The sequence below is a fragment of the Eptatretus burgeri genome, chromosome 4, assembly GCF_056783735.1.
Source record: "Eptatretus burgeri isolate ZD-2024b chromosome 4, Ebu_testis_v1, whole genome shotgun sequence".
NCBI classification, from domain to species: domain Eukaryota; kingdom Metazoa; phylum Chordata; class Myxini; order Myxiniformes; family Myxinidae; genus Eptatretus; species Eptatretus burgeri.
In genome coordinates, this window is record NC_140964.1 from 64,598,846 (window position 1) to 64,614,448 (window position 15,603).

The 15,603-nt window shown below is 40.9% G+C and overlaps 1 long non-coding RNA gene across 1 annotated transcript in view; it reads left to right on the forward strand.

Annotated features, from left to right (window-relative positions):
• Positions 1 to 12,851, forward strand: part of LOC147028231 (uncharacterized) — a 72,983-nt gene extending 60,132 nt beyond the window's left edge. The window contains exon 3 of the long non-coding RNA XR_015057477.1: positions 12,409 to 12,851. This is a non-coding gene — a long non-coding RNA (uncharacterized LOC147028231). The remainder of the gene's footprint in view (positions 1 to 12,408) is intronic.
• The last annotated feature ends 2,752 nt before the right edge of the window (positions 12,852 to 15,603 follow it).

Consider the following 15,603-nt stretch of genomic DNA (forward strand, 5'->3'; position numbering starts at 1 on the left):
AGGGAGGAGCCAGTGGGCTTCGAGGCGAGCGAGCGAAGGAAAGGCAGTGGTGGATTTGCCAGGAGAGAAACTGAACCCGAGCACGCCGAGTCTGCGATCGGCAGTGGTGAAACTGAGCGCCGAGGTGGGGCGCGATCGGCTTTCCTGAGGAGCACATTGACAGGTTCCTCCAGAGTCCAGTGACGGAGCCTCTGACTGTCCCTACTCACCTCACGGCTCGACGACGTCTTGGAATCCCATGGACCCAGCCTGCGGAGCCCAACACCTCGATTTGGCCTTGTCTGGTGAACAGGCCAGACCTGGACTTGTATACTGGACCTTGGAAGAAACCAGCTGAAACCCACCATCGATCTTTCGCTCTGGTGCAGTTGACCTCGCGGAGTCTGAACGTGCCGAGGCTGCGTGCGTGAGGGCTGTGACACATGGACGAGCGCCATTTTGCCATGCGGCGTGCTCGAGCTTGGGTGCTCGAATCCGTGGACATCGGCTTATCAAGAGCCACATTCGTGCTTTTGACACTTTCCTCTCGTCCATGAAACATCACCAAGTACTCTGTGTCTTGTCTGCATGTTGTTTAAGGTTTATCTCGTTAGGGTCCCCTTCGAAACCCGTAATCCATAGCTCCCTCGTTAAGAACGGGTTATAGATTAATTATAACATTGTCGTGAAGCGCTTTGCTTGTGTTGTGTTTACCCGATGTGTCCCCAATAAATCTGGCTGATTCGTATGAAGTTGCCGTTTTGAATTAATTTGTGCCGCGCCGAGGAACGATCCGCTCAATTTGGATATAAAAAACCAAAATGGTTACAGACTGGCAGAATTCGCTCGGTCTCTGACAAAACCAGTCTGTAACCGGGGTCTTTTTCCCGAACTGGTAGGGTCCAGGGGTACGTTGGTATCGCGATTCGAGACGCGTGACCCGAGGCCTGTGCCGAACCAGCCGGCATTATAACCCCGGAGACGGTGGTGGTTAGGGTGGCGCCAAATCTGTAACATTTGGCTGTCGAGAGTAGGGTGCGAAAACCCAAACTGGTTACGGACAGTGATTGACACACTCGTCCGAATCCTGCCACCGCCGAATCCTTAACAATACCATCGTTAACTGAACACATGACTATTATGGCCAACTGCTATTATGGCTCATATAAATGCATATCATCCATGCACCTTGTTATGTCACATCGTTTCTTGGCATGGGTTATGAACGTCATAAATTTAATTCTTCACTCACATCCAGTCATAGATTAGATATTGGAAGTTTCAGATTTTTCGGATAAAGATTTCAATTCAACCAATTGTGGCTGGAATACGAATTCACCAATGATATCATCGTTATCACCCAATACATCCCATGGGGAGTTGATGACATGCCAAGTTTCAATTTTTTTTGTTGAATGGTTTTAGAGAAAATGATGTCCAAGTTTTCTTCCTTTTAATCCAATATGGCTACCATACCATGTGACCTATGACATCATAAATTTAATTCTTCACTCACATCGGGTCATAATTCAGATATATGAAGTTTCACAATTTTGGATAAGGATTTCAATTCAACCAATTATGGCTGGAATACCACATCACCGATTATGTCATCATTATCACCTCATCTACCCCATGGGGAGTTTACATGTGCCAAGTTTAATTTTTTGTTGTTGAGCGGTTTCAGAGAAAATGATGTCCAATTTTTTTCCTTTAATCCATTATTATGTCAGAGTTAGCAATAAAATATTCTCCATGGGGAGTCCCTCCTATGTTTGAAGTTCCACATCGATTGGACGAGCAGTTGCAGAGAAAACCATTTTTTACTAAGGATTTCAATTCAGCCATTTATGGATGGAATACCACTTCACCAATGACATTATCGTTATCACCCTGCATACCCCATGACTAATTGATGACATACACTGATGAACCAAAACATTATGACCTCTGACAGGTGAAGTGAATAACATTGATTATTTTGCTACAATGGCACCTGTCAAGGGGTGGGATATATTAGGCAGCAAGTGAACAGTCAGTTATTGAAGTTGATGTGTTGGATGCAGGAGAGATGGGCAGGAGTAAAGACCTGACCGACTTTGACAAGGGCTAAATTGTTATGGCCAGATGATTGAGTCAGAGCATCTCTGAAACGGTAAGGCTTGTGGGGTGCTCCTGGTCAGCAGTGGTGAGTACCTACCGGCAGTGGTCTGAGGAGGGACAAACCACAAACTGGCGACAGGGTGTTGGGTGCCCAAGGCTCATCGATGCGCGAAGGCAACGAAGGTTATCTCGTCTGGTCCGAACCGACAGAAGATCTACTGTGGCACAAGTCACAGAAAAAATTAATGCTGATCACGGGAGGAATGTGTCACAATCCACAGTGCATCGCACACTGCTGCGTAGGGGGCAGCGTAGCCGCAGACCGGTCAGAGTGCCCATGATGACCCCTGTCCACTGTCGAAAGTGCCTACAATGGGCACGCGAGTGTCGGAACTGGTCCTTGGAGCAGTGGAAGAAGTTCGCCTGGTCCGATGAGTCCCGTTTTCTTTTAGATCGCGTGGATGGCCGTGTGCATGTGCGCCATTTACCTGGGGAAGTGATGGCACCAGGATGCACTGTGGGAAGATGACAAGCCGGTGGAGGGAGTGTGATGCTCTGGGCAATGTTCTGCTGGGAAACCGTTGAGTCCGGCCATTCATGTGGACGTCAATTTGACACGTGTCACCCACCAAAACATAGTTGCAGACAAGGTACACCCCTTCATGGCAATGGTATTCCCTGATGGCAGTGGCCTCTTCCAGCAGGATAATGCGCCCTGCCACACTGCACACATTGTTCGGGAATGGTTTGAGGAACATGATGAAGTGTTCACTGTGTTGCCCTGGCCTCCAAATTCTCCAGATCTCAATCCGATTTAGCATCTGTGGGATGTGCTGGACCGACAAGTCCGATCCACGGTGGCTCCACCTCACAACTTACAGGACTTCAAGGATCTGCTGCTAATGTTTTGGTGCCAGATACCACAGGACACCTTCAGGAGTCTTGTAGATTCCATGCCTTGGCGGGTCGGCGCTGTTTTGGTAGCACCGGACCAACAGCATATTAGGCAGATGGTCATAATATTTTGGCTCATCAGTGTATGATGCAAAGCTTCAATTTTTTTTTTGTTGAGCAGTTTCAAAGAAAATGATGTCCAATTTTTTTCCTTTAATTCAATATGGCTGCAATATCATGTGACCTATGATGTCGGAGTTAGCAACAAAATATTCTCCATGAAGAGACCCTCCTATATTTCAAGTTTCACATCGATCGGATTAGCGGTTGCAGAGAAAACCATTTTAAATGCGAAAATCGCACAAACACACACACACACACACACACACACACACACACACACACACACACACACACACACACACACACACACACACACACACACACACACACACACACACACACACACACTGCAATAGTCTCACATCCCCTTCGGGGCAAGATTAAATATGATGAAAGCGCCCAAAAATTGTACTGAAAAGCCTTTCTTTTATGACAGTGAATTATTATTTGGGATTCACATTATTTCCCAAACGTCCCTATGATCCCCGTATTGTCTAGTACATGTGCTGTTCTATCACACTGAATAACAGACATTTAATTATAATGGCACAAGAATCATTTTAGGATTCAATTGAGGCAACTTAAACTTTGCAAAAGTAAATTCTGTGAATATTGTATTGACTTTTACCCACTATCATGATGGTATTGGTGAGATAAAGACCCCTCTCAGACCAGAACTTGAACCAATCCCTGACCCTCATGTTGTAAATAGAGATGGCACACGTGATGGGCATGGCTTGATTATGTTCCCATCCTTGATCGAAAAGATCTCAGATTTTAAAACCAATTTGCATTTTGAATACTGTATTGATAAAAAAACATATGCTGCTAATTTAAACTGCAAATGAACTCCCCTTTTAAAAACTGCAAAAATTAAACCACAAATAAACTCCTCTGTTTAAACTGCAAAAAATTAAACTGCAATAAATAATTAAACTCCCCTGTTTAAACTGCAAATAAACTCCCATGTTTAAACTGCAAGGGTTAAACCACAAATAAAAAATAAACTCTCCTGTTTAAACCACAAAAATTAAACTGCAAATGAATAATTAAACACCCTTGTTTAAACTACAAAAATTAAACCGCAAATAAACTCCCCTGTTTAAACCGCAAAAAATAAATGCAAATAAACACCCCTGTTTAAACTACAAAAATGAAACTGCAAATAAACGCCCCTGTTTAAACCACAAAAAGCTAAACTCCAAATAAACGCCCCTGTTTAAACCACAAAAATGAAACCGCAAATAAACTCCCCTGTTTAAACCACAAGAATTAAACTACAAATAAAAAATAAACTGCTCTGTTTAAACCGCATAAAATAAACCACAAATAAACGACCCTGTTTAAACCACAAAAATGAAACCACAAATAAGCTCCCCTGTTTAAACCACAAATAAACTCCCCTGTTTAAACCCAAAATAAGCGCCCCTGTTTAAATCAATAATAAGCGCCCCTGTTTAAATCATTAATAAGCGCCCATGTTTAAACCACAAATAAGTGCCCCTGTTTAAACCACAAATAAGTGCCCCTGTTTAAACCACAAATAAGCTTCCCTGTTTAAACCCAAAATAAGCGCCCCTGTTTAAATCACAAATAAGCGCCCCTGTTTAAACCACAAATAAGTGCCCCCCTGTTGAAACCACAAATATGCTCCCCTGTTTAAACCACAAATAAGTCCCTGCTGTTTAAACCACAAATACGCTCCCCTGTTTTAACCACAAATAAGCGCCCCTGTTGAAACCATAAATAAGCTCCCCTGTTAAAACCACAAATAAGCCCCCATGTTTAAACCACAAATAAGCGCCCCTGTTGAAACCATAAATAAGCTCCCCTGTTTAAACCACAATATATGCTCCGTTGCTCCCCTGTTTAAACCTCAAATTTGCTCCACTGTTAAAACCACAAATAAGCTCCCCTGTTTAAACCACAAATAAGCTCCCCTGTTTAAACCACAAATGAGCTCCCTTGTTTAAACCACAAATGTGCACCCCTGTTTAAACCACAAATAAGCACCTCACATCACATGTTTGTTACTTGGAATTTTTTTTTGTTGGTCTGTAGCGTATGTCTGTTTGTCACATGATTTTTGGCCACAGTTTTCAAGCAATTGTTCTGAAAAATTTTTGTGTATGCAGTTGCCCAGCCAAGGACAGCAATGCTTCATTTTGGTGAAGATCCGAATCTGGATCCGGATCTGAGAATTTTTCAAATGATTCTTCACCAATGAGAGATCGGGCCAAAAACTATATGTAGCACAATATCTCAAAAGGTTTTGGATGGATTCACATGAAACTTGGTGGACAGGTTGGATGTGTGAAAAGGAGCAATTGATTCAGTTTTGGTGAAGGTCCGTATCTGGATCCGAATCCAAGAACTTTTTCTTTGTAAGGTCACGGACAAGGTGTGGACGATGCGGACAAGGTATGGGTGACATTTCATCATCGCTATTGCTGTTAATCTACCATAAACCAAAAATCATGCATGTATGCATCTTATATGGTTTTAATTTTGAAAGAACATCTCAGTTTAATGAGTTATATTCTCTCTATCATAATTTCACAATTAAATTTCTTTCAATTCTTTTATCGTAAATAGCTCTCAAATTTCAAATTACCTGATTCAATGCATCTAGCCCCGTTGATTTTTGAAGTCCATACAATAATACTCTAAGGCGTCGAGGGGTCGAATCTTATGGAGCTGAAGGCTTTATCCCCAAAGACTCCCATGGCCGAAGGTTGTCCTCCCATGGTGCAAACCACTCTTCCATTCACCAAATTTAACTTATTCTCCGCTGGGAGGGTGTCCGATATTCTCTTCAAAATCTTATTATTGTTTTCTTTCTTCATTTCGATATCATAATGTTTCTTATTTATATTTTTCTATTTTTTTTTCTTCTATTCTCTCTCTGTATTGTCTATCTCCAGAGTAATACTGTAATCGTCTAATCTATGTAATATCTACATAATAACACACCAACTTCGCTTCTCCAGGTGCTTACACCCCGTCAGTTTGCTGAGCAACAGTGTACAATGTCATCGTGAACTTTGCTTCTCTGGGGGAGGGTGTCCGATCTTCTCTCTCCTCTCTTCTCCTTCTTTCTATATAATAATAAAATAAGGCTTTTATGTCGTAGTATTTTTACCATGGGCTTCTGCTAGTAATTATAATCATCTCGTATATATTTTTGCTTTTTTATTTTACATTGATCTAAAGCTCACATGCAGGACAATGGTATTTATTAATAGACATCGGTATACTTTAACGTGAATTCCTTAGATATCAATAGAAAATGGATTAACACGAATTATATATAGGATTTGAACCTGGGTTTTCCTAGATCATACACTAATGGTTCAGAATGAGAACACGAACAGGCCAACCCATTAATTTGGTCACCCAATTAATGCTTTAATTAATTTTAATTCCCATGGATGTCATTTGGGATTTTTAGGGGTTTTCCTTTATTTATTCATTTATTTATTTTAGTTTTCAATGACGTTTGTTGTCAGTGTCAATTCAGAAGGCTCGAATATTAAAAGCAATTTCATGAAAACGTTACAAATGTCATTTCAATCTGCACAGATCACACTGAGATTCAAATTCACATGTCCTATTTCCTTGTCCACCTCAAGGACAAATGCACAAAACGAATATAAATGTCTGCACATCTAACGACAGGTGCCTATACTTTGTTCCCATTGAAAAAAAAAATTAGTCGTCACAAACCAGCAGGATGAAAATATAAAGAGTGTAATTAAACTGAAACACACCACTAACAGTAGATGCAAATGAATTGGGGGGGGGGGGGGGCACGTGAGGTGTGTCACGTGATCCGATGTGCCTATACTTGTTGTGTGAGTTGTGTGAAACTTATCAAGTCAACAAAACAAAATGAAAAGATATCAGTTCATTTAAAGTCCTTGTTGTTGCATTATAATGACAGTTGTGCACCTGGCCGTGTCGTGGTTCAGTCTCACACAAATGAAGGAAATCACCGCCATTTTGAGCAATGTGTTCTACCTCTTATACGAGTGTTTTATTGATAAAATGAAGAAATTGGGGAGCAAAGGGGAAAACAGGTTTCAATGTGGTATGAGTATTAAGGGTTGGGGAGGAAGTTGGATGGTATACCTGAAAGTTTGGAAGGGGAAAGAAGTAGGGGAGGAGAAGGTCAAATCGATACCATTCCTGCGTGCACATACTGTATATGTGTGTGTCCCCCTATTAATAATAGTAAAAAACACCTTGGAGGTCGCATACGAATGCTATGTTACGAGTGCAGTTCAAATTAAAACCAGCATAACAAAAAAAAAATGAATAAAGTAATTTCAAAGTTACATCAACAACCCCCAAAAGAAGTCAAAGACCTTTCCTAGAAAGAAAATTAAATGCAAATCACAGACGATTTTCCAACCTTGTAGGGGGAGAGCATGTTGTGGAGAAGGTGAAAAATGGAAGCATCCTTTAATAAGATGGTTTCTGGGCTGATAGGGGGACTCGTATAAGGATTATGGGGTTTTAACATCACGTGTTCAGAAATCCAACTGCAGGTGGATTGGAAAGGCATCATCACAAGTAAGCAAGCCAATTTACATGGACCTGTGGCTTGCTCACGAAGAGAAGCAAGAAGGTTTTGAGTTTGTGCACCAGTGGGACTAATTAGTAGAAAGGCTGAATGATTTCAGTTTATTGTGGATGGGGTGGGGGCTTATGGTGGGGGGGGATGGGTGAGGGGTCTGGACAGGCAGACTGCCGGGCAGGCTTGCTATGGAGAATGAAAAAGCAGATGCTCATTTAAACTGAAATGAGAAATTAAATTAATTTCACATGTTATAACTTTCTATAAATTCCTCTATGACCTGAAAGAATTGAGGCACAGGCAAGTGGAATGAGTTGTCTCCATATGGAATGCTCATTCTGGAGATGGTATTTGTAAACACAGCATGTTATCCTCTTTACCTTTCCCGAACAAGGAAATTCATTGCAGGAGGAGGCCATTAGGCCCATCAAAGCTTGTGCAATGGTTGCCAACCTATGGTGGTTTGTCTGTGCATTATCCTCTAAATGCTGAGTGTCAAGCAAGGAAGCAACACATACCATTTTTAAAGTCTTTGGTGTGACTCTGTCGGGGTTCAAACCACCGACCTCCAAGATTCAGCTCAGAGCGGACGCTCAAACCATTACACCACTGAGTGTGGTTAAGATGCCACGGAGACATTGATGTTTTTTTTCTTTCTGCTAGCTATTCTGATCGTTTATCTTATCAACAACAACCAGTGCTTATTACCAGTCATTCTTCTCATCCCTTTTGTGTTTCAGCTGTTATTCCACAAGGAAGTGAATGAACTCCTTTAATGACCTTTCTGAAACTCTTATGAACTTGTGTTTCACCTCCCAGATGATTCCACTCTTTTTGATGTTGCTCTTGCATTTGAAAATTTGCCAAGTGTTTTGAATTCATGAATCTTCCATTTGAAAAACAAACTTGACACTTCCATCTGGAAATGGACCCAACAATGGGAATTGCAGTCACTCCATAAAGTTTGCAATCGATGTGTTTCGTTCCTCAAACATACCCGAGCTCAACATGAGGCGGGTTCTCTTTGGTGTCACCATCCACAAAAACTTGGTGGCATTTAGTAAAGATCATTCTCTTCATGGTACAGGCACCTCATCTGTTCCTTCAATGATGAACAAGCAGAGTCATGATGAACACTGTTCATGCTAAAGCCGATTGCTGTAGCTCCGTCTTTGGGGAAAAGGCCAAAGTCTCAAATCCTTCTCTTCCTGTACCTATCATCCCCTCCCCAGAGAAAATTCTCTCACCAAGCTGGAGAACTTCCAAGCCAATATTGACTCTTCCACTATTACTGGATCCGACGGCATCAGTCCTTTAATTCCCAAGATTTGTTCAAATGCTCTGTCTTGTCCTCTTTCTCAGGTATTTTTCTGAGAGCCAACTGCCTGCATCTTGAAAAGTTGCCATGTTACCCCAATTAGTAATTGTGTCAAAATTGACCCACTCAACTGCAGACTGATCAACATTTTCCTGATTTAAGCAAAATACTGGTATTCATAATTGGAAAAGAACTGAAGAAATGTTTTCTATTCCTCTCTGATCTCGAATCATTGCTTTGGCTTCTGCCCAGGTCATTCATCCCCTGGAAATGCAATTTTCATAGTTTCAAAAATGAATAGTCATCCTCATTCTTAAAAATAAATTCAAGGCTATTCTCACTGGACATCTCTGGTCCATTCAATACTGTCTGACACCGTACTTTGCTTTTTGAAATGGTCAGCTAATGGTATCCAAGGTCTCACCATGGACTGGCTATCAAATTTTCCCTACAGTTGTAGCAAGAAGGTACCATGAATGGTTTTCCTTCCCGTCTCCTCTCTTTTAGGGCTGGCATCCTAAAAGGTGACATCCTGAGCCCAATATGGTTCTTTGGCTAGTGGCTACACATAATTGACCTTTCTTCATCATTTGAAAATCCGTTGCATTGTTTTGCAGATAATTTCACCTTGTGCAGAAATTTTCAAACATCCAGTTGAATGCAGGAAAGTCTTACGCACTTCCTTTGTCCCTCCATTAGGACAAGCAGGTTAATCCTCAAATTAATTTCTGTGCTTAGCCTTTGGGAGAGGTATAGTTTCTCAAGGTCTTAAACCTCACTTTCAGCTGTAATCTGTCTTTGGAGCATTATGAGCAGAGCATATATCCAAGTTGACTACAAAGGCAGATGTATCCTCAGAATTCTCTGAATGGTCAAGACCTTCCTCAGCTTATTATGGTGGGCTGGCAGGATAGCATAGGTCCGAGAGGTATGCACACTCTCCTCTAAGCAGTCATACCTGGCTCTCAATGTCAACTCAGCTATAAATTGTCATTCTGGTGTTTTGCAGGCAGGGTGAGGCATCGATGTGTGTGCCATCCCTTGAGTTGACGTTAAATTGAGCATCCTATCTGCTAGAATTAGTTGATAGACATTAAGGTTCCCACAGACTCCTTCGCAAAGAGTGGGAGAGCTTTTTATGGTATCGTGAACAAATGACAATTTCTTGCTCGAACATACAGGGGGCACTGCATCAGCGGCATAGCTGCCCACAGAAAATCATGCTACCATCAGATATGTATTGCATATGGAAGAACAAGAAGAAGCTTATTATGCTGCCCTGCATCCAAAATACCATGGAATATGTCCCCCCCCAACCCACCCACCTCACTCACCCTACAGTTTAGCGCTGCTTCCTATTTTGTTCCCTTCCCATCTCTCTCCACTTGGCGTTCGGGAATCTAAGACCCTCCATATCATTGAAACAACACAACAGGAAGCTCAGTCTTGGGGTTTGCTTGCCATTCTCAGAGTCTGGTTGGAGATCTTGCAATCTTTTTTCCAGTTCTGTGCTGGTCTTGTTCATTCTACCCTCTTGCCTCTCTGTCGAACTCCTGCCCTCACCCAGTCACACTATTCTACCAGAAACTCTCACTCTATTAGACCCCCCCCGCCCCCATTCCATTGGCTGCATTTTATACTCATCTCCATTCAGTCATCCCCCTCTGGAACAGTCTCCATGAGCCTGTTGTCTCAACCTCTATACCCTCCAGGACTTCAAGTCTGTAATGCCCATCACCACGCTCACTGACTCATATTTATCTATCTGAGTTTATCGACACCTACATCCCCCCCTCCCCCACACTCTTTCCTCATTCTGCCGTGGCGCATCCACATTGTCTTATTGATCAGTTTCTACTTCACACCACTTTATGTACGTTAACCCTTCATCCTCTGTTGTTCCAAAAGCCTCGACACTTCTGCAAAAGTAAAACATGAAAAAGAGCAATCAGAGATTGCAGACCCTTACCAGGACTTCTTTTGAGTGGTGTATTTTTATAGGTTTTAGGGTAAATCCAATATGGCTGCCAAACCATGTGACATATGACATCACATGTGTGAACCTTTTGTTCCTCATAGACAGGCGGTCATATGTGTAAAGTTTCATCTTGATCTGTTCAGTCATTTCAGAGAAGAAGATTTTGAAGGTTTAAAAAAAAAATACAATATGGCTGTTGAATCACGTGATCAATGACATCATCAATTTTTTTTCTGTGGACCATTTTATCCCTCAAAATTTTCATACTGATTCGATGTGGCGTTTTACATATGCAATTATGACGTCATAACGAAGGCACCTAGGATGTCATAAAATCACACTTTCCCCATTAAGAGTACTTGCTATGTGCCAAGTTTCAATTTTTTTTCCTTGGTGTGGTTTCAGAGATACAGAGGTCCAAAGTTTTTCCGTTTTTCCAATATGGCTGCCACACCACGTGACCTATGAAGTAATATTTATCATCACAACATTCTACATGAGAAGTTGCACCAATGGTGAAAATTTCGTCTCATTCTGACAAGCTGTTGCGGAGAAAAAGACGAAAGTTCTGTGCGGACAAACAGATGAACAAACGAACCCAAATGCAATTCCCTCTCCTTTGGCAAGGGTAATATAACTTTTGAAAACATATTTATTTATATTTCTCAACTTGTTTACAAAACCAAATTTTCTCCAAATTAATCAAAGCACACAAATAAGAAAAGGCATGTGTTATTGATGAGATTAGTAATCTAACAGAAAGGTTAACTAACCAATGTAAGATCAATAAATCCATTAAAAGTCATAAAAAAGGAACTTGGAGCATAAAGGACACAAGGAATTCAGTTATGTCGCTCTAATTTTACATCAATCTTAAAAACACAACCAAATCATTGCTTTCATGAATCTGCATACAGTTAGTTAACTACCATCAAAAGGTCTTCTCATCAGTTTCCCTGGAGTCTCTGCTTCATAATGAGTCATGCCATCCATTAACCCTGTCTTGGTGTGTTTACATTTCTTTAATCCAGGCTTTTGTTTATTTCATGAGGCATGACGGGCATTATGTTGGAGTGCTGGAATGATAATAAGACACCTGGTGAGATGAGCTCAGTCTTCTCTCCCACCTCATTTTACTTGTATATTTGGTTGCATTTTATAGCAACTAATGTTTAGATCTGTTTGAAATATATGAGGAGCACAAGCATCAAACTAAGTGCTTGAATTTTGATTTTAATGATTCATTGGTTGAACTTCCTTTTTATTGAAAGGGGGTTTTTTTCCACAAATAAATCGTTTATAATGCATGGATGTTTTAAACCACAAGGAAAATTGTATTCATAAGAGGAGGAAAAATGGAGATGGAAAGGTATTTGCAAAGTTAGGATGAAATTTAGTCACTAATGTGTTGTCTTGAATTCATGTTTTCACCAGAGGAGCTGCAAAGAATTTCTGATGAATGGAACTCACACCTGGGCTGTCGTGTTGTATCTGTGGCAACCTGACATGGTAATGGAACTCATCAGAACTTCACAGGTAATATCATTCACAATGTAATATATCAGGGACTAAGTGTTCTCCTTATGTGGATAAAGTCAACCAACCATTTTGAATGGATAAATTTCCAGGTTCCTTGGGTATAGTAAGGCTAAATAATAATGAAATACAGTAAATACTTTTTTTGTAACTGCTGCATTTACTATATCGAGTCAAATGTATTTCTTGGGTGTTTTCTTAAAGCAGTTGAAAATGTATTTTTAAATATACAGTACTGGAGTCACCTTGCCAGGGGTTGTGTCTGCCCACAGGGCAAGCCAGACAGGTAAGACACACCCCTGAGGGGAGGGGCCCAAAGCGGAAACAACACTCCAGTCACAGTGCTTCAAGTTGGCCCAAATGCCAGTTCTATCAAAATATATATCATAATTCATAATATATTACATAAAGATAATCTTAAATAATCACATTTTTTCTTAACCATATCCTTATCACACAACACTAAATTATACAATGGATATGGTTAACTCTTCAAAACTGTTCCAGTCCAAGGCAGAGGTACTAAGGAAATGTTTAAAACCCAGTTAGGTAGCTAAAGTTCTTCTGTCTTGGAATGGCCTCGCAGCATTATATTCTGCAGCAGCAACAGCAGAGGAATGTGAACTGAATCAAATGGAAGACCAAATACTGCAATGGAGTCATCAGAAGGAACCCGAAGAAGTAAAGAGCAAAGATTGAGTCATCAGGAGGAACCTGGATAGGCTCGATGAACAAAGAACAAGATGACTAAATGAGGGCTGATGAGGAGATGCACAGAATGACAATCCAGTTGAAATAAATTTAAGCTTGTGACTTCAGCAGAGAGGGAAATGAGGCTCAAGGTTCTGTAGGAAGAAGACTGTCGAGACACCGGGTTGAAATGCACAATGGCAACATTTGTTGCAACACCATATCCAGGAGCTGGACAAAAGATGCTCGATTGAGACCTCAAACTGGCAAAGGTGATGATACAACATAGAGGAGCTTCCAATCATGGGTTGCACTCAAAGTGTGGACAAAGTATCTGTTCTAAGGTTCCTGGGCTCATTAAGTTGCACATCACTGCTGTAGAACGAACAAGTGCACAACCCTGCTCCTTTTGTTCATTGCTGGGCTTTAACGACCAAGTCTTGGTTAAATTCCAATAATATGCACCAGCCACCAGTATGGTGGCAATGTTGTTTTGCTCATCATGCCCAGTCTCAATATTCCACTGTTCTTTGTTCCCTAGCCCTTTTAAAGCCCTTTTTAAGACCAAGTACAAACCAAAGCGATGACCTTTTTAAATTTTTTTTTTTTTTACAGTATCTAAGGTTCATAATGGAGCTGCCACACACACATTTCACACACATGAGCATACAGATGAATACACGAGACACAACACAGGACTGTTCGATGAGACAAACACACTGAGCTTAAGGGAAGTGCCATCACTTTCCAGGGCACTTTAGGTACCAGTGACGCCACAACAATGGCACCGACTTTCTCACCACACTTCGCAGGGCATTTTCTAAGGAGGAACTTCCTTCTCCTCATGAATGTCAACCTATGGGGATTGTCTGTGCTCTTATTATTTTAAATGCGGACCACCAAGCAAGAAAACAGCACATCCCACTTGTTTTTAAAAAGTCTTTGGTATGACTCAGCCTGGGCTTGAATTGCCAACCTTCCAGACTTGGAGCAGACACTCTAACCATAACACCACCGAGTCTGTTAATGACTTGACTCATCACAGTTTGACCATGCCTCGCTTACGAAGTCTAGTGTTGGTGATCATCAATCAGACAATGTCTTGTTTTCAACTGTAGCCTAGTGGCAATGCAGTTCACAGGGCATATCTCGACCCCCTCATCCCCATCCTGTCCTCACCACTCAAATACAGTGGCATTTTTGGCCGATGTATAAGATGTCGACCATTGGCTAATTAATCGTATTCTATTCCTATCAGTTTGGCCTCAGCTGGCCAAAGGAGTGGGTATCTAGTTAAATGCTGCCACACCATCCCATACATTTATCTCAATATCTGAGTACAAATTAAATTTCACTCTAACTAATACTATTAAATTATATCCATCAAATGATTTTATGCATTTACAAGCAAAATCTACATTACTATGTATCTAAATAACCCAACATTAATACATCGTCACTGCAAAGGTGACGATGTATTAATGATGTCACTGCAAAGGTGACGATGTATTAATTAATAACTGTAATTTACGACGACGCAAAAAAATACCCGATTTCATGACAATAATGTTGCTTTCAGAATTATAATTAAAATCTCATTCCAAACCGATTGAGTTCACTTCCCTCGTGACATTTCTTCATCCCAATCTGACATGGTTGTTGGCACGATACTTTTTAAAATTCTCTACAACTGGACACATATATAACAGGATTTATCACTGAAACTGCACACATAATACAGTGTATAATATCGGTGAATTATCAGTGCAACATTCTCTACTTGTTACGAGAAGCAGAACATTTGCTCAATGGAAAAGGCAGGAAAAAGGAAATTCTCAACTGCAATACAATGGTGTTAGAGATTCAGAGACAACAAGAACAAAGCATCTTTGGCAAGCTATCATGCAGACAATGCTATGGGGGCAGGGGAGTGCTCTGGGGCATACAGTTACAGAGATCGCCACGGATTGCTTCAGAAATGACTAAATCGTTAATATGAATCATATTTGCACTTTTAAAATAACTTGTTGAGATGTTTAATTCTTAATTAAGGCATATTGAGAAGATTTTAATAGGACTACACAGTGGCAATGCACTAACACATACATCGAACTGTGGTGTCTGTCGCACGTTTGCAGTGGCTGCTACCTGCTCTGCATTTGAACAGCTGCACACGCAAGAAAAGCTCAACATTCACTATGAAATGTTGGGAGAACAGGCATGAATAATGTGGCAAATTTTATTTTGGAAAGACAAATCCAACCTCCACCACCCAATGTTGCACCACCATTTCATGGTGGTCGGTATAAGTAGCTCAGAGCTTTGACTCTGAGTAAAACCAAGAGTGCAAAACAATTAACCTGTTTAAAGTCTATGAAATAATTTAAATTGATAGTCACTAAA